Source organism: Oryza brachyantha, chromosome 2 (assembly GCF_000231095.2).
Source record: "Oryza brachyantha chromosome 2, ObraRS2, whole genome shotgun sequence".
Lineage (NCBI taxonomy): Eukaryota > Viridiplantae > Streptophyta > Magnoliopsida > Poales > Poaceae > Oryza > Oryza brachyantha.
Window position 1 is genome coordinate 10,583,902 of NC_023164.2, and position 19,920 is coordinate 10,603,821.

Consider the following 19,920-nt stretch of genomic DNA (forward strand, 5'->3'; position numbering starts at 1 on the left):
CTTTCGACTGCAAGTTCTTCCTGAAGTGCTGTTTCTGTCGGTGTCACTGATTTCTTGGAGTTCACCAGCAGCCCAGCACTTTTCAAAAATGTGGTATTTGAGTTGTCCCGAGAGAGAACCTTGGAGATAACTTCTGCACTAGTTCTTGGTGTCTCACCATCAGGTATAGGTTCTTCCATAATAGCTTTCATACTTGACTACAACAATGATTGAACATTAGGTAGGAAATTAGATACATAAAAAACTGACTGCATAACACATTCAAAATGTTGGCAGCTGCACAGCACATTCAAATAGTCACTGGAAACTTGTATAGAATGCAAATTTTACCAAATTTGTTTATCATAAGCCAAAATATAAACAAATTATATACACCACTACAAAAAATAGGTAAATATCAGCTTATGTTGTATATGATAAGTTGTCTAGTGGCAATTTTCAGTAGCTACAAATTTAGTTTGGTATGTACTCTAACGTTGTTTGCGTCCATAAATTCCGTTAAGTTCTAATGATCTTAGCGGCATATATCTTGACAAACTAAGAAGAACAAAAATTATCCCATGGTTGTAAATATAAAATGAGCTGATCTGTATAAAGGGAATTAATAATCTGGTGGCATAAAAACAGAAAATCAAGTTAAATGTTGTAAGGATATAGAGAGCAACTTACAATTGCATCTTTGGCTGCATCACTTAGACCTTTTCTCCTGCTAGTATGGCAGTCCTCGAAGACATCCACTGCATTAAGCTCTACGACCTTGTTCTTCTCCTTCTATTTCAATATAGAAAATGCAGATCAGTTATCTTATAGAGCTATTACACTAGATAAGTGGTTGTTAACTATAAGTATTGCTGAAAAAAAATGGGAACTTACGTAAGCATGCAAGTGTGCAACACAGCTGCATGATCCCGTAGCCTGATGGAACCTAACATTAAGCCGGTTTTTCTTGTTCTGTTCAGAGATTTGCTACAAAAGATGTATGTGTTAGACACAATCACATGTAAAAATGAAACAAATATGTCATTAGAGACGAAATACCATATTCTTTGGATTTGACCACTTTGCAACTAGTTGCAGCCACTGTTCATCAGTCATGCTACATATGGGAGAGGTAGTCCTAATTTGATTAGCAGGTACTCCGTTGAAAGTAGGCCCTCATCAAATTATATCGTGTCTGCCGTATCCCTTTCTGCAATACATCAGCACAAGCATCCTTTGTTGGCTTGTGTTTTTGGTTAATGGCCAACCTATGTAGGAAATTAATCTCTTGTCATGAGAGAATCACGCATGCACCTTCCATATTTTGTGCATGCGCTTTCCATCCTTAGTCACGCGTTAAATCAGCGCGCTTTCCATCCTTAGTCGCGCGCTAAATCAGCACGCTTTCCTTACGTGAACGCGCAATGATCGGCAGCGCTCATTTCTTTTCATCTATGGGCTGCTCCCGGTCTCCTCAGCGCCATATAAAAAAGGGAGAGGCCGTCTGTGAAGTCACCACCTGACTCTCACGTCTCCACCTCTCCCAAAACCGTAGCACACTCCCGATCACTCAGGGCGCTGGAGGAGCACCGAAGGGCTGTCCCAGGACAGTGTCGTTGGCGACCGGAAGGCCGTTGCCATCTTCAACCTCAGCGCAAGAACACCTACGCCAACCGTACGACTACTTCGTCTACGGGAACATCTACGCCAATCGCTGCAAAGGAAATAACCGTCATCGCCATGGCTTCGAACAACGGTCAGTAAGCATTAACGCTTCCGCATTAGATGATCGATTAGGCTAAGCATTTAAATTTAAGTAGATTAGAAATCTACATTTGGTAATATATTCCAGCTTCCAGAATTACTACAAGTGATGTTGCATTATTTTGACATTATTCTAGCCTAATGGAACCAACGGGAAATTTGGCTAGATATTTTAGTAATTTGACCAACGTTAATTATGAATTCATGATTAAGAATTTTAGTAATCAATTTCCTTGATTATTTTCTACCGAACGAAGAAATGATTAATGGACTTTTCTGTTGTTCGTGTGTAATTAATTTTACCAACGTAAATTAATTACATGCACATTTAACTTATAAATGTTACATTTTTTTCAGCACTTGGTCAACTTAGGGAAGTTGAGCCACTTGATGGCTCAAATTACACTAAGTGGAAGAGCACCATGTTGCTCAACCTTGGTATGCTTGAGCTTGATTTGGCCATTAGAGAGGAGCCTCCTCTGGAGCCCTTGGCCACGGTCGAAAATTACGCTGATCTCAAGCGTCAGTATGATGAGAAATTAGCTGCATGGGACAAATCCAACAGGATGTGTCTCATGTACATTAAGAGTAATATTTCTCCCGCCATCCTTGGGGGGATAGTGGACCCTAACAACATCGGAACATACATGGCTAATATTGAGGAGAACTTTAAAAGTTCTTCAAAGACGTATGCCAGTACAGTCATCATGAGAATGATGACTTCTCAGTATAATGGTAAGACTGGTGTTAGAAAGCACATCATGGAGATGACTACTATGGCCCATGACCTCAAATCCATGGACATGGCTATTTCTGATGGCTTTTTAGTACACTTCATCATGAGTTCACTTCCTGAGGATTATGGTCCATTCAAGATTAATTATAACACTCAAAAAGATAAATGGACCATCGCTGAGCTGATTTCTCATTCTATTGAGGAGGAAGAACGCCAGAAGGCAGAAAAGATGAAAATACAGGATCAACTGAACCTCCTCAATAGTGCTGGAGGTGGTAAGAGAAAATTTCATCAAGGGGAATCATCCAAGTCCCAAAAGAATTTTAAGAAGAAGAAATCTCATCCAACTCCCTGAAAGAGCTCTCAGGGTGCCATGAAAGGGAAGGCTCCAGCACCACCAGTGTCTACTGGCCAATTTTTGTGCAAGTTCTGCAAGCAGCCAGGGCATGCACAAAGAGATTGTGCTGGCTCCAAGGAATGGCTCATCAAAAATGGTAATGAGCTTGTTGATTTTGTTTCTAATGTTGATGAGTCATTTTATGTTGAATTTACCCATAATACTTGGTGGGTTGACTCAGGTGCCACTGTACATGTTTCTAACTCATTACAGGGATTCCATACCGTGAGAACCCTAAGAAAGGGGGAGTGAATCCTAAGAGTGGCTGATGGAGCTCAAATTGAAGTTCGAGCGGTTGGGGAGCTTCATCTTCGACTTCCCAATGGCTTTAGTCTTTACCTTTATGATGTTTTATATGCTCTTTCTATTAAGAGAAACTTAATTTCTATGATGGTTTTGACAAACACTGGTTATGAGTGTAATTTTGTCAAGAACAAATGCATTATTAAGTATGATAATAATCATATTGGTCTTGCCATCGTGCAAGACAAACTTTATCTACTCTCTTTGGATGATGATGTATTGAATACTTGTGATGATAAGATTAATGAGACATCATCGAAATTGTGGCATTGTCATTTAGGCCACATTTCTAAGGGGAGAATGGACCGTCTCATTAAAGAAGAGATAATCCACCCTTTGAACTTTGATGACATGGATCGTTGCATAGATTGTATTAAGGGAAAATTCACTAAGACCATTAAGAAAGGTGCTACTAGAAGCACAAGTCCCTTAGAAATAATTCATAGTGACATATGTGGACCATTCCCAATAACATCTGTTGACGGTTATGACTCATTTATAACCTTCATCGATGATTTCTCCCGTTACGGTTACATTGTCCCCATCAAAGAAAAATCTGATTCACTTGAGAAATTTAATATCTTCAAAGCTAAAGTTGAAAATCAGCACAATGCGAAGATTAAAATAGTAAGATCAGATCGAGGGGGAGAATATTATGGGAGACACACTACATATGGGCAAAGCCCCGGTCCATTTGCCAAATATCTTCAGCAGCATGGAATAATTGCTCAATATTCTATGCCTGGAGAACCACAACAGAATGGAGTGACAGAGCGACGTAACTGTACACTAATGGACATGGTGCGGACTATGCTTAGCCATTCTACTCTACCTGTGAACTTATGGATGGAAGCACTTAAAACTGCTGCCCACATACTTAATAGAGTTCCTAGTAAGTCGGTTCCTAAGACCCCTTATGAATTGTGGACTGGGAGAAAACTGACATTAAAGTATTTGCGTGTGTGGGGTTGTGCTGTAGAAGCCAAGATATTCAACCAACAACTAAAGAAATTAGACCCCAGAACAATAAGCTGCTACTTTATTGTATATCCAGAAAGATCCAAGGGATACTGATTTTACTGTGCAGATCGTGTCACTAAGTTTGTGGAAACAAGACATGCTGTATTCTTAGAGAATAATGATGTCTAGGGAAATCTGCCAAGGGAAATTAATCTTGAGGAAATACGGTCTAACGTTCTACCAGAAATCCAAGAGAATGATATTCCCATCAGTATGGCACATCAAACTGTAATACAAGTACCTCATATTGAGACAACTGTTGTACATAATGAAGTGCCTATCAATCAGACAATGGCATCAAATGGAAACACTGGTGATACAACTTTTGTTGAGAATAATAATGATACTCAACACACATCTGAGTCACATCATGATGAAATTCCAAATGAAAATTCTGAACCGCTAGTGATCAATAATGAACCACCTAGAAGATCACAACGGGAAAGGAGAACTGCCATCCCAAGTTATTATGAGGTCTATTTAGGTGAAGACATTGGGAAGGTAGATGACCCAACCTCATTTAATGAAGCAATTAAGAGTGAGTATTCATCCAAATGGCTTGAAGCTATGGAAGATGAATTAAAGTCTATGAGTCAGAATAAAGTATGGGACTTAGTAGAAATCCCTGATGGAGTCAAAGCAGTAGGCTGTAAGTGGGTCTACAAAACCAAAACTGACTCTAAAGGGAACATCGAAAGGTTTAAAGCAAGGCTTGTAGCAAAGGGTTTTTCACAGAGAGAGGGAATAGATTATAATGAAACCTTTTCCTCTATCTCTAAGAAAGACTCATTTAGAATTTTCATGGCGTTAGTTGCCCATTTTGATTTAGAGCTTCATCAGATGGATGTAAAAACTGCATTCCTTAATGGAGACTTGCATGGAAATGTTTACATGACACAACCTGAGGGTTTTGTTGTGGAAGGCAAGGAACATTTGGCTTGCAGACTTAAGAAATCCATTTACGGACTAAAACAAGCGTCAAGACAATGGTATCTTAAGTTTGACGAGATCATTAAGAGATTTGGATTTAAGGAGAATGAGGTGGACAATTGCATTTACATTAAAACTAAGGTTGGAAAATTTATTATTCTAGTACTTTATGTTGATGACATCCTATTAGCAAGCAGCAACAAGAATTTGCTGCAAGAAACAAAAGTATTTTTGTCTTCAAATTTCAATATGAAAGATCTTGGTGAAGCCTCTTATGTTTTGGGCATTGAAATACACCGAGATAGGTCTAACGGAGTACTAGGATTATCTCAGAATACGTACATAAATAAAATACTTGAAAGATATAACATGAGTAAGTGTTCTGCCACACCTGCCCCAATAGTTAAAGGGGATAAGTTTGGATTATTCCAATGCCCAAGAAATAAGTTAGAATCAGATCAGAACTTCAGCTGTCGGAAGCTTGATGTATGCTCAAGTCTGTACGCGTCCAGATTAAGCATTCGTTACCGGAATGCTTCGCAGATTTTAGTCTAATCTAGGATTAGACCACTGGAAGGCTGTTAAGAAAGTCTTGCGTTATTTGCAAGGCACTAAGCATTACATGCTTACAAATAGAAAATCTAATAAACTTAAAGTCTTAGGCTATTCAGATGATGATTTTGCAGGGTGTTTGGACAGTAAGAAGTCCACATCAGGATATGTTTTCACCCTCACAGAAGGAGCAATTTCATGGAAAAGCTCCAAACAATCTCTAACTGCATCGTCAACAATGCAGACAGAGTTTGTGGCATGTTATGAAGCTACAGGGCAAGCTGTGTGGCTTAGAAATTTCATCTCAAGATTAAGAGTGGTTGACAGCATAGATAGACCACTAATGATATACTGTGATAATAAAGCCGCAGTATTCTTTTCAAGTAACAACAAGTCGAGTGGTGCTGCTAAACACATCGACATTAAATATCATGTTGTGAAAGATAGAATCTAGGATCAAACCATTATAATCGAGCATATTAGCACTAAGTCAATGGTCGCGGATCCACTTACCAAAGGCTTACCTCCCAACTTATTTAAAGAACATGTAGCCGGTATGGGAATAAATGAATGTCTTTGACTTAAAAGATTATGGATATAAGGGGCACTATTTCTACAAACTCTCATTAAACTCAGATTGTTTTCTTTCAAGGTTCCATAGTAAACTATAGGAACCACTGTCTCGACGTTGCATGACCTACTATTTTGACATGTTGCCTTAGTAAGCTATTTTCTAAGAATTAACTCAATAGCCTCAAGATCAAGGGGAGAATGTAGGAAATTAATCTCTCGTCATGAGAGAATCACGCATGCACCTTCCATAATTTGTGCATGTGCTTTCCATCCTTAGTCGCGTGTTAAATCAGCGCGCTTTCCATCCTTAGTCGCGCGCTAAATCAGCACGCTTCCCTTACGTGAACGCGCAATGATCGGCAGCGTTCATTTCTTTTCATCTATGAGCTGCTCCCGGTCTCCTCAGCGCCATATCAAAAAGGGAGAGGTCGTCTGTGAAGTCACCACCTGACTCTCACGTCTCCACCTCTCCCAAAACCCTAGTACACTCCCGATCACTCAGGGCGCTGGAGGAGCACCGAAGGGCTGTCCTAGGACAGTGTCGTTGGCGACCGGAAGACCGTCGCCATCTTCAACCTCAGCGCAAGAACACCTACGCCAACCGTACGACTACTTCGTCTACGTGAACATCTACGCCAATCGCTGCAGAGGAAATCACCGTCATCGCCATGGCTTCGAACAACGTTCAGTAAGCATTAACGCTTCCGCATTAGATGATCGATTAGGCTAAGCATTTAAATTTAAGTAGATTAGAAATCTACAACCTGACCTGATAGTTTGAATTGCAATCATTAATGAGTAACACTAGATCATATAATAGATGAAATATCTGAGAGTATAAAGAGACACTTACTGATAACTTGCCCATGAAGTTGTTAAGATAGCCTTCATCATCCTTGTACTGCTTCCAATGAGGGAAGGCAGGAACTTCAGCCCTAATGACAACACCAGCCTCTGATGCAAACTTGGTAGCTTGCACCGGTTGCGCCGCTCCTGAGATTAGCTTGATCGCGTCGCTCCTGTGTCGCCGATCAGATTGTCGGAATCCAGAAAAACACTAGTAGATAAAAGCAGAAGATGTAGATTTAATGCTCTCAACATTCTTGCTTCAACTGGTATTTACAAAGTGCACCAACAGCACTCCTCTCAAAATTGTCGATCTAGAATCAACAACTATTCTCTAATTTTCTAGTTCTAAATCTTACAAAAAAAGCACACCAGGGCATACCCCTTGATACCTATTTATAACAAAATAAATCTATCAATCAGACTCAGACTCAACCGCGGGCGCTCACAGCCGCACTGCCGGCCGAATCAAACTCCCTCGCCGAACCGAACTCCCATGGCTGTCACGCGCCTGTACAGCCTGGACTCCTAGAAGTGACCGAGTCGAACTCAGCCGACCTACCAAATCACGTGCACTGACCGAACCACCAACGACAGCATGCAGTACGTACATATATCTCTTCTTGTGCTACAGTAACCGAAACAAACACTGTAGCATCAACCAACTAATCCATCCATACGTACAGATGCATGCGTGCCGCACCACCGCATCCCGGCCACACTGCTAACCGCCTCCCCGCCCTTTGCGTGCCACTGCCATGCCCTCCTCACACTTAAATCCCAGCGGCCGCCGCTCGCACCCCTTCGCCCAATAACCGTGGGCACGGCTATTCGAATAGTTTTACTCTGCAAAGGTGTACAACTTTACCCACAAGACATGGCTCCCAAGCATGTTACCATGCTCCAACATATCACCACGATACCTCAGTACGGAAACCATGATAAGACCTTTTCACCTAACTCTCCCTAGACAATCGCACTGCACTTCATGTTTCACCCCCTCCTTTACACCAAGTCGGGCAGTCCCCTCTTGTGCCTTGGTGAATCCGGAAGCAGCAGAGGCTTTCGTTACACCACGATTGCCCGTCCATACTCCATCACGGTCACCCTTGCCTTGGTACGTCGAATAGGGACAAGCTAGATTACGAGTCTCAACGTTGCCCATTCTGGCTTGTGGTTAGTACGTGTAAGACTTCCAGGGTTTCCTGAGAACCGGTCCTTAATTGCCATGGGCATGACTCTCAAAACCATGCACCCACAGTCCACCATAAGCAGTATTTTAATTGGATTTAATCCACATGAGGAGATTAATCATGATCACAACCATTAAAGGTCTATCAAAGTCTAATCAATAATTAGGTAACCATTGGTGGGCTAGTTGAACTAAGCATGGCTAAGCATTGCCTAAGCCTATTTCTAGTCAAATTAACCCTGGGATGACAATAATAATGAGTGGGAAGCAACGGATATAAATGTAATTGCCCAATAGATAAATACAACAAATAGATTTGCATAAAACAATGCATGTTTGAATGTAAAGCAGGGAATTTTATCATCATGGGATTAATATGGTCAAATAAGGGTGCCACTTGCCTTGCTCAGACCCACGAGAAACTTCAGCGACAACTTCAAGAACGAACGGCGCTGCAACGGGGTCAAAACCTACGACAAACAAGGCAAAACAAGCAAAAAACAGACTATAAAACTACTGAAACAGAGAAAGAAACTATTTTTAATTGATTCTTGGTATTTTTCTGGATTTAACGAAACTTGAATGGACTAAAACGGAGACTATATGAATTAGTTATGAATTTTACAAGTTTAACTGTGTTTTAAACTAAACAGGAAAACCTTATTGATTTATTGCGCAATAATTAGAGGTGCTGACGTCAGCGGAGGGATGAGGTGGTACTGACGAGTGGGCCCCAGTTGGCAGTGGCACAGCCGAGCGAGAGAGGGGGCAACGGCTGACACGTGGGCCCGAGGAGGAGAGAGAGAAAGGGAGTGAGTGGGGAAACTGACATGCGGGACCCACAAGAGGGAATGAGAGAGAGGCTGACAGAGCGGGCCCACAGCTCGGGTGAGAGAGGGAGAGAGTGAGGGGTGGGCCCGGTGAGGCAGTGAGAGAGAACAGAGGAGGGGGAGGAGACGGCTCGGCCGAGCGACGCGACCGGGAGGCGACAACGGCGGAGCCCGGCGGTGCAAGGCGATGGTGGTGGACGGCGGCGGCCCACGATGCTATGCAGTGTCCCAAGCGGGGATAGGGAGGCGACAAGCGGCGCATGGGCTCGGGCGATGAGGAGAGGCGGCGATGTGGGCTCGACGGTGACCGGCGGCACGGCGGCAGCGGAGGCGACGGCCGATGGCAACCGGCGAGGGGCGACGGGCAGCGGCGCGAAGCGGCTAGGCGGCGGCCGAGGGAAAAAGCAGCGGCGTGAGCACGAGCCGAGGAGGGAAGAGAAAGGGGAAGGAAGGCGGTGATGACTTGCACGCGTGGAGGCGGCGAGAGGGGGAAAGGGACCGGACGGGGAAGGGGCAGTGGTGTCGGAGGCACAACGACACGACGTCGGGCGGCGCTGTGCGATGCGGCGCGACGGCGAGCACCGAGGGAGAGAGGGAGGAGGAAGCATAGAGGAGCTCCCCGGGTGGACAATGACGACGATTACGACGACGCGGAGCGGCGTCGACCTGAGGACGGCACAGTGGCGCGGGAAGGTGATGGGGAGAGGGGAGGGGAGTTGCTCACTATCGGCGACGAAGGCAGGGGTGCATTATGAGGCAGTGGCACACGCGGTGACGTCCGGCGGTGAGGATAGGGCAGCACCGTGGCGGTGAGGGCGCGAGGACTGACACGCGGGCGGTGATCGGCAACGTCCCGAGGCGGCGACGACGACGGCGCACGGTGGTCGGTGCCGAGAGGAGCGGCGCCCGACGGGGATTGGCGTCCGACGACGGACGGCGACGCGGAGCGGCGGCGAGGGTAGCAGCGGCTCGAGAGGGCGAAGGGGGAGCAGCGGTGGCTGGGGGGATTTATGGTGGCAGCTGGCGCACGCGCGGAGGAGGCGGGGTGGTTGTTAGGCCGGCGGTTGTGTGCAGTGGTTAGCGGCGTGGGAAAAGCGGCGGCCGGTGCGTGCGACGGTTAGGCGGCGCGAACACGACGAGGTGAGGCGAGGCGGCGCGGCACAACGCGGCGAGGCAAGGGCGGCCGGCGCGACGACGGAGCACCGCGACAGCGAGGCGAGGGTGCGACGGTGCTAGCGCGGGCCTGGCGCGGCCGTGCGTGGCGAGCGTCTCGGCGGCAGCGCACATGCGGCATGCCTCAGCGAGGAGGTGCACGGTGGCGGCACGAGCACGGCAGGAGGAGGACGATGACAGGCGGCGGCGCACGCACGGCCAAGAGGACGAAGAGGCGGTGGGCCGCGGCGATAGCGATGGAGGGAGGCCGGCGGCGTGGCGTGGTGCAACGGCGGCGAGCGACGGCGAAGTGCGGGCATGAGAGCCCGACGGGTGCGGCCGGCGTAGCGAGCAGCTGGCGCGGCGCATGCGGGCTAGGCACCAGCTGGAGGAAGGGGGCGCCTCCCACAGGTGGGCCCCACCTGTCGGTAGCCGAGGGAGTGGGGGAGGTGAACCGGACCTCGGGCGTGGGTGTTGGGCAGTAGTCGAGTTTGGCCCCGCGCAAGAAAGGTGGAGAGGTAGGGGAGTGCAGGTCGATCTGGGCCGGCCCAGGGAAGAAGGAGGGAGCAGGAGGACATAGGCCGAGCGGAGGGAGGTGATGGGGACTTGGAGCACGGTTTGGGCCGCAGCTCGGAAAATTTGCGAACAGCACACGTATTCGCATAATAGAACCAAATCGTGCATGAACCAAAGATTCGTGCGACGAATCAGATCCGAAACATGAAACCGTGAACTGTTAGCGGAACAACGACAGGATTGAATGACCTGTTAAATCAAGATTTAATGACTCGCTAAACTAAAACTAAATGACTTTAACGTAAAATAAATCTACACGTACGAAATTAAACTCCGCACTGTAGATCAATCTCACGCTAGCTAATTAGATTAGAAAATCTAAGCAATTAAACAGTAGATCAAAGATAGATTGATTCGCATGAGTAAAACATACGCAAACCTGAGATTTGGTGGAGAGATCAGCAATGGATTGCTGCTATTCCTCGCTGTTCGGCTAGAAAACCTAAACAATTGAACGGTAGATTAATTTAGATTTATTCGCAGGAGGAAAAGACATGCAAACCTGAGATTCGGTGGCAAAAAACCGATCGGGGCTGCTGCGTACAAGGATCAGCAGGGGAGCAGGAGGCGGTTGGAGACGGGGAAAAGAGGCGAGGCTCTAGGTGGGTATTTATAGGGTAGAGCTAGAGATAAATCTATTTATCCATCTCCTATTAGAAAGGAACATATAAGGTTTCATAGGGATAAAAATTGGAGTCCTAATTTATTAGAATTGATTTTTACCGTGAGGGAGGTGGTGGGGGCGTGCACGGCTGGCACGGAGAGGGAGAACGCACATAGGGGGGAGGGGGAGTGCGTCCACGGGGGAGGTGGGAGTGCGGCACAGGGAGGGGGAAGGGAGATCGCACAAACAGGGAGGAGGCAGGGGGGAGTTCGGCCAGGGAGGGAAGAAAAAATGAAAAGAGAAAAAGAAAAGGGAAAAGGGAAAAAGAAAGAAGGAAAAAAAGAAAAGAAAAAGGAAGGAGGAAAAAAAAAGAAATTGCCTCAAATTTTACCAATTTTTATTAAGTTTATTTGAGCAAATTTTATTCTCTGAAATTTAAATATAAATCCTGTTAATAACTTGAAATGCTTCGGGACATTTTAGAACATTCCGAAAAGCTTCCAATCAATTAAATTAAATTACACTGGGTTTTCTCTTGAACTTTAATTAAACAAATTATTTTTAATGTATTATTTAATTAATTCTTGGCTTGGGAAAAACTCAGGGCGTGACACGTCGCTCGGCCAATGCCGCTGCGTCTCCCTGCGCCTCACCACTGCTCGCTGCCTAGCGCCGTCAGCCATCTCTGCCGTTCGGCCGGCCCTCGCCAAACCACCGCCTAGCACTGTAGCCGCTAGCGCGACCGTTGCTGCTAGCCATGCCGCCGCTAGCCTCCACGTCGCCGCTGCTTGCCTAGCCGCATGCCGCTGCCACGCCATCCCCACTCAGGTCACCGCCTCACGTCGTCGGCACGCCTCCTTCCGTCGAACGCCCGTCGTCGCCAGTGCTCCTCACCGCCAGAACCCCGCGTGCATGTCCACCACCGTCGTGGTCGAGCATCGCCACTCGCCGCCATGCGTCGTCGGTCGCTGCCGCCAAGCACCGCCGCCATCGCCGGTTGCTGCCGCCTAGCGCCGCCGCCACTCGTCGGTGCTCGCCGCTGGTCATCGTCGAGCTCACCACTGCTCACTCGGCTGAGCCATCTCCTCTCCCTCTCTCTATTTCCCTCTCACTGCCTTGTGGGTTCACTCTGTCAGCCCTCTCTTTCTGCCCGTGGACCCCACTCGCCAGCTCTATCCCTTTGTCTCTCTTTCTCTAACCTCAAAGGTCCCGCGTGTTAGCCTCGTCCTCCCACTCGTTGGCCTCTCAGCGTGCTCTCTCTCTCGGCTGTCTCTCTCTGACCGGTGGACCCCACGGTCATTCTCTCTCTCTCTTTCCACTTGGTCATCGATAGCCGCCATTTGTCAGCCCTTGGGCCTCACTGTCCAGTAGGACCCAGATGTCAGCACTCCCTCTCTCTACTCGCTGATGTCATCGCCTTTCATAATTGCGCAATAAATGTGTTAAGGTTTTCTGTTTAGCTTAAAACATAGTTAATCTTCTAAAATTCATAACTAATTCATCTAGTCTCCGTCTTAGTCCATTCAAGTTTCATTAAATCCAGAAAAAATGCCAAGAATCCATTAAAAATAGTTTTTTCTCTGTTTCAGTAGTTTTATAGCCTGTTTTTTCTTGTTTTGTCTTGTCTATCGTAGGTTTTGATCTTGTTGAAGCACCGTTGGTTCTCGAAGTCATCGTAGAAGTTCCTCCTGGGCTAGGGAAAGTGGCACCCTTCTTTGATCATATTGAACGATGTTTATAAAATTCTCTGCTTTACATTCAAACATGTATTGTTTTATACAAATCTATTTATTGTATTTATTTATTGGGCATTTACCTTTATACCCGTTGGTTTCGCTTATTATGATTGTCATCCTAGGGATAATTTGATTAGAAATAGGCTTAGGCAATGCTTAGTCCAACTAGCTCACCTGTTATTATTTAATTATTATTAGACCTGATAGACCTTTAATGTTTGTGATCATGATGAATTTCCGATGTGGACAAAACAACTAAAATATTGCTTATGGTGGGATGTCGGTGCAATGGTTTTGAGAGTCGTACCCATGGCAATTAAGCACCGGTTCTCAGGAAACCCTGGAAGTCTTAAGCATACTAACCACAAGCAAAAGTGGGCAACAGTGAGACTTGTAGTCTAGCTTGTCCCTATTTGAAGTACCAAGGCAAGGGTGGGTGAGATGGAGTATGGATGGGAATCGTGTTATAATGATGGCTTATGCTGCTTCTAGATTCACCTAGGCCCTGAAGTCTCAAAGAGACAACCTAGAGGGGGGGGTTAATAGGTGTCCTAAAAATTCTTTCAAATCGTAGCGGTCAGTAGGGGCCGGACCGTCTGGTCGGCACTCTCGGGTTGGGCCGAGAGCTCTGGCCGGACTATCCTGGTTAGAACACCGGACCGTTCGGTCAGTGAAAAATGCAGACTTGACAGTCAGCTTTTTTAGTGATGTTCCTGAGAACGTGATGTGATCGTGTGTGGAAAATGAAAGCAGAAGGATCATAGGAACAAACAGAACATATAAATCAAAAGAACGAAGAGTTCGGGTCTTTCGATCCTACTCTCCGTTGAGGTGCTCCTACGAGCGAGATCTCTCTTGATCCTTTCCCTCTCTTGGCTTCCTCCCACAAGGCCAACACGGGTCTCCGAATTCACAGCTAAGAACTAGCAACCCCTTCGATCGACCACCAAGGTCAAGATCAAGGTGGCTTGCCCAACCCTAGGCTACAATCCACTCTACCCCGCAGCCTTCTATGAGAAAGTACAAGAATTCACTATCAATCTTACCTATTTCCTTGCAGGGGTTAGGCAACAACCTTCACAACTTGCTCCCGGGCAATCCACACGAATCGGAGGCTCGCGGGTGATGCCTATCCTTCTAGGAGATCAATCTCCAAGAGTAATAGGCCATCTTGACTCCACATGCATCCATCAACGACCAAGAACAAACACTCTTTCACTCACTAACCTAAACACTCACCCTAAGATATGATCCAGCGATTAATCTCTCTAGGAGGTGTTTTGGGGTAGTGGGGAGGCTTAGGAGGTGCTAGGTTTGCCCTAGAAACCAGTGAACTCGTACAGAAAGCCTCACCAACGGCTAGATCTCAAGAGCCCCTTTTATAGGCTGCCAGACTGTCACACCCGAAGTTTTGTCCTAAGCCTAAAATCGTAAAAAGAAATTCGTAAATAACAATTGCCTTAATTAACTCAGGAAAAATCCCTCTAAAAGAAATTAATTCAATTAAATCGAGGCTCGCAAATCGATTAACTGGATTTAAACTCAAATTGCAGAAGTATAAAATTTGGCCAAACAAGTTAATTTAAAACTCGGCAAAAGTGGGGCTTTCCTTTTTCCCTCCTTTTTCCTTTCTTTTTCCCTTCCTTCTCAAATTGGGCCGAAGTCCAATTTCCCTCCTCTCCCTTTTTTTTCTTTTTTCTCCTTTTTCTTTTTCCCTTCCCGCTCGGCCGGCCCAGCCGAGCCAGCCTTCCGCTCCTCTCCCGCGCGCGCGCGCCTCCTCCCGGCCGGGCCGCCTCGGTCCAGCTCGCTCGCCCGCGAAGTCCGTTACCGCCTCCCTCCTCCCTCGCGCCATTGACAGGTGGGGCCCACCTGTCAGTGACTGAGCCCGCGCCGCGCCGCGCCGGCCGAGTCCGAGTCCGCCGCTGCACCGCAACCGCCGCCGCCGAGTCCTCGCCGCGCCCGACTCGGTCTCCAACCTCCGTCCCGCCCTAGCCGGCGCCGCCACCCTATAAATCCCCTCCCCGCCGCCGCGTCGCCGCTGTTTTCCCCTCCGCCACCAAGCCGCTGCTGTGCCCCCCGTTCGCCGCCGACGTGCGACCGCGCCCTCTGCCACCCGTCGTCGCCGTCCAGCCGCGCCGTCACCTCCGTCTCGGCGTCGCGAACCCTCCTCCGGCTCCCGTCGCCGCCGGAGGGCACCCCGCGTCCTCTCCACCGCCGTGCCTCGTCGCCTCGTCGCCATCCGCCGATCTCGTCACCGCACATCGCTAGGCGCCGCTCGTCTGTGTCACCACCTCCGCCTCGATCTCGCCGACTCACCCCCACGGTCGTCACCGCCGGTGAGCGTCTCCTTCCTCCTCCCCTCTCTCTTTTCCTTCCCGGCTGACCGCCACCGAGCCGCACGTCGTCACCGGACGTGTGCGGAGCTCGTCGTCGCCACCGCCCGCTGCTGTCGACGTCGCCTTCGTGACGCCGTCGTCCAGCAGTCGCCACACGCACCCGTCCGTGCCCGCGCTCGTTGCCCAGTCGTCGTCGCCACGCCAGTCCGTCACCACCGCTTTGCCCGGCTACGCCGCGTGCGCCGCCGCCTCGGTCATGCGCTGCGTGCCGTCGCCGGATGTCGGTTGTCGCCGTCGCGCCGTCGCCGCCGCTGCCGCCACCGGCCGAACCACTCTCCCCGCTCCCCTGCTCTCTCTCCCTCTGACTGACGGGTCCCACCCGTCAGCCGTCGCCGCGCCCCACCTCCCTCTGTCCTCCCCGGGTCCCACCTGTCAGCCTCTCCTCTCCCCTCTCTCCCACCGACAGGTGGGCCCCACCCATCAGCGCCTCCTCTCTCCTCGCTGACGTCAGCAGCCCCATTAGTTCGCAATAATTGATTTAGGACTTTTCTGTTTAGTTAAAAACACAGATAATCTTCTAAAATTCATAAGTAATTCATCTAGTCTCCGTTTAGGTCCATTCAAATTTCATTAAATTCATAAACATCTGAGTAGTGTGACCACCGGAAACCTGATGCTCTGGGGCCTCCTGTTCTGTCGACTGTTTTGGCAGCTGCTCTGCCAGCTGCTCTGGCTCCCCCTCAGCCTGTCCCTCTGCCTCCTCATCCTCTGCTGCCTCTGCCTCATCAGACTCGGCCTCCTCTGACGATTCGGCAGCCGGTACCTCAGACTCCTCATCGTCCTCCTCCACTAACTCCTCCTCCTCAGTGTCGACATCACTGTCAACAGGAGAGTGAGAGGACGATGCGCCGGCTTCACCGACGATGGTACGGGCCGCCTCATAGTCGACAAAAGGATCTTTATTGTCACACCCGGAGTTTTATCCTAAGCCTAAAATCGTAAAAGGAAATTGAAATAATAATTGGCTTAGTTAACTCAGGAAAAATCGTTCTAAAAGAAATTAATTTAATTAAATCGAGGTTCGCAAATCGATTAACTGGATTTAAACTCAAATTGAAGAAGTATAAAATTTGGCCAAGCAAATTAATTTAAAACTCGGCAAAAGTGGGGCTTTCCTTTTTCCCCTCCTTTTTCCTTTCTTTTTCCCTTCCTTCTCAAATTGGGCCGAAGTCCAATTTTCCTCCTCTCTCTTTTTCCTTTTCCTTTTTTCTTTTTCCCCTCTTCCTCTCCGGGCCGGCCCAGCTGAGCCGACCCACCTCTCCCTCCAGGCCCAACCGAGCCGGCCTCGCCCGCGCGCCCTCCCCTCCGCCTGGGCCGCTAGCCGCTCGGCCCAGCTGGCCGGCCCAGCGCGCCCGCGCCCGCCCGCGAAGTCCGCCGCCACCTCCCTCCTCCCTTGCGCCGCAGATAGGCGGGTCTCGCCTGTCAGCAACCAAGCCCAGGCGCCGCCGAGTCCGCCTCCGCCCCGACTCCTCCGGACACCGCGCCGCCGCTGCAACGGCCGTCGCCGCAACGGCCGCCGCCGAGTCCGCCGCCGGGGCCGACTCGGTCTCCAACCACCGCCTCCACCCTAGCCATGTCGTATCCCCTATAAAGCCTAGTCGCCGCGCGCCGCCGCACTCGTTCCCGTTCCGTCGCCGCCCCCAACTTCCGTCGCCGTCGCGTCCAATCTCGCGTCTCGCCACGGGTTGCCACCGCGGAGCGCCGTCACCACCTCCGCATCGCCGTCGCCGACTTGTTGCCACCCCTGTCGTCGCCGGTGGGGATCCCCAACGCCCTCGCTTCCTCTCGCCACCCGTTCGCCGCCGCACCCGGTCTCACCACCGCCACCCCCGATCCCATCGCCCGGTCGTCGCCGTCCGTGCCATCGGACGTCGCCACCTGTCCCGCCACCTCGCCGACCCGTTGCCGTCGTTCCCATCGCCGGTGAGCCTCTGCACTCCCCTCCTCCCCTCTTTTCCTCTCCGTGGGATGCCGCCGCTGCCGCCATGCGCGTGCGCGCCTTGGACGTTGCCGTCGCCCCTCCGCTTGCCGTCGCCCCCGCCTCGTCGTCGCAGACGCAACCCGATCGTCACCGGAGCGCCGCTGCCCTCCTGTCGCGCCGCCGACATTGCCCTTCCCGAGCCACCCTCCTCTCGGCGCGGTCGGCGTCTCCGTCGCCGGCTATCGTGCCGCCGCTCGCCGGGTCGTCACCGTCGCCGACGCCGCTCTCCGCCGGCGCCGCTCGTTCCTGCCGTAGCAACCCACCGCCGCCCGCTCGGCCGGCCGCTGCTTCCCTCCTCTCCTGGCCGAACTCCGCTCCCCCTCCTCCCTGTTCCAAGGCTGCTGACAGGCGGGTCCCAGACGTCAGCCCAGTTTTTCTCCCCCTCTCCTCTCTCTCCCCTCGGGCCCAGCTGTCAGTCCCCTTCTCCTCTCTCACCTGCCGATAGGTGGACCCCACCTGTCAGCTGTCAGCCCCTCTCTCCTCCGTTGACATCAGCAGCCCCATTAATTTGCGCAATAATTGATTTAGGATTTTCCAGTTTAGTTAAAAACCCAGAAAGCTTCTAAAATTCATAAGTAATTCATCTAGTATATATTTAAGCCCATTCAAATTTCATTAAATTCATAAAATTGTCAAGAACCCATTAAAAATACTTTCTTTTACTGTTTCAGTAGAGTTTGTGCCTGTTTTATTTATTTTTGTGCTTTGTCGCTTAGATTCGGACCCCACCAAAGAGCCGGTTTACTTCGAGATCATCGCCGAAGTACCCCAGGGGCCAGAGCAAGGCAGGTGGCACTCATCTTTGATCATATTGAACCCATTATTGCAAATTCCCCGCTTTATTTATTCAAATATGCATTGTTTTAATTAAAGTATTTACTGTATTTATTTTTTGGGTAATCCTTATTATTATGCCGTTGATTATCCAACTTTATTCTTGCTAGACCAAGGGTTACTTGATTAGAGTTAGGCCTAGGTTAATGCTTAGCCGTGCTTAGAACAAGTAGCTCATGGGATCACATTTAATCATGCTTAGTTCTGAATAGTTGTAATAATGATTCATTACCCGGTTCGGGCTAATGTCAACTAAAATATTGCTAATGGTAGGCTGTGGGTGCATGGTTTTGAGAGTCGCACCCTTGGCAATTAAGGACCGGTTCACGGGAAACCCTGGAAGTAATTTAGTGCTAACCACATGCCGAAATGGGTAAGGTGGGATTTGAAGCATGGCTTCGAACTATTTGACGTACCAAGGCAAGGGTAGGCGTCATGGAGTATGGACGGACAATTGTGGTGTAACGAAAGCCTCTGCTGCTTCCGGATCTACCAAGGAACAAGAGGGGACTGCCCGACTTGGTGTAAAGGAGGGGGTGAAACCTGAAATGCGGTGCGATTAAATAGGGAGGGTTATGTGACGGGTCCTATCACGGTCTCCTTTTCGGTATGCCGTGGTGGTGTGTCGGCGCACGTTCAAGTGTAGTGGAGTCATGTCTTGTGGGTACAGTAGTACACCTCTGATCAGAGTATAACCTATTCGAATAGCCGTGCCCGCGGTTAAGGGTGAACTTCCAGCTTCACTGTGATTAGTGAACCTTTAATAACTTGGGTAAACTGGTTTTCACTTGGGACTACTGCAATGTGGTGTAACGTTGAGTAGTGGTTGGGCCTGTTGCAACGTGGTGTAACGTTGGACAGTGTTGTGGTATTTTACAACTGTTATTTACTTATACTTTAATGTATTTAATTACCTTTATTTGGTTTATTCTCTGTTATTTATTTAAAGTGCTGCTAACCATAAGCCTGTCCTTGATGATCCTTATGCATCATGTATTACCCTCTTTTTCGTGTTATATGTTGAGTACGGTGGTTTGTACTTAGCCTTGCTCAATTTCCCCCTCCAGAGCTAGAAGTTGAGTCCGATGGAAGTGACTCTCAGGAGTGAGCTGGTCTGCCGTCGAAGCTTTGCCCGTGGACTGGAACCGTACCCGCTGGAGCTAGTCTACCTTTCTTTCCGCTGCATTTTCGTTAGAATAAGTGTTATTTTCAGTTGTTTCTAAGAACGACGGTTATGTAATCAACATTGTCTTTTTGTGTACCCTGGCTGGTCCTGGACAGGGATTTTAATAGATACAACTGTCTAAGCATGCTTTAGTTTTCTAGAACAGTCTGAACACACTGAACCCCAGTTCTTCATCACCACATCAAAGAAGGAAACAGGACAAAATACACCACTAACACAGTCCGGAGTAGTTTTGCGTGGCGCACCCGATAGTCCAGTCAGTTAAAACTATTTTTTAAATTAGGGCCTGGATGTTAGATCTCCATCAACCTCGCACTCAACCACCTCCATCAC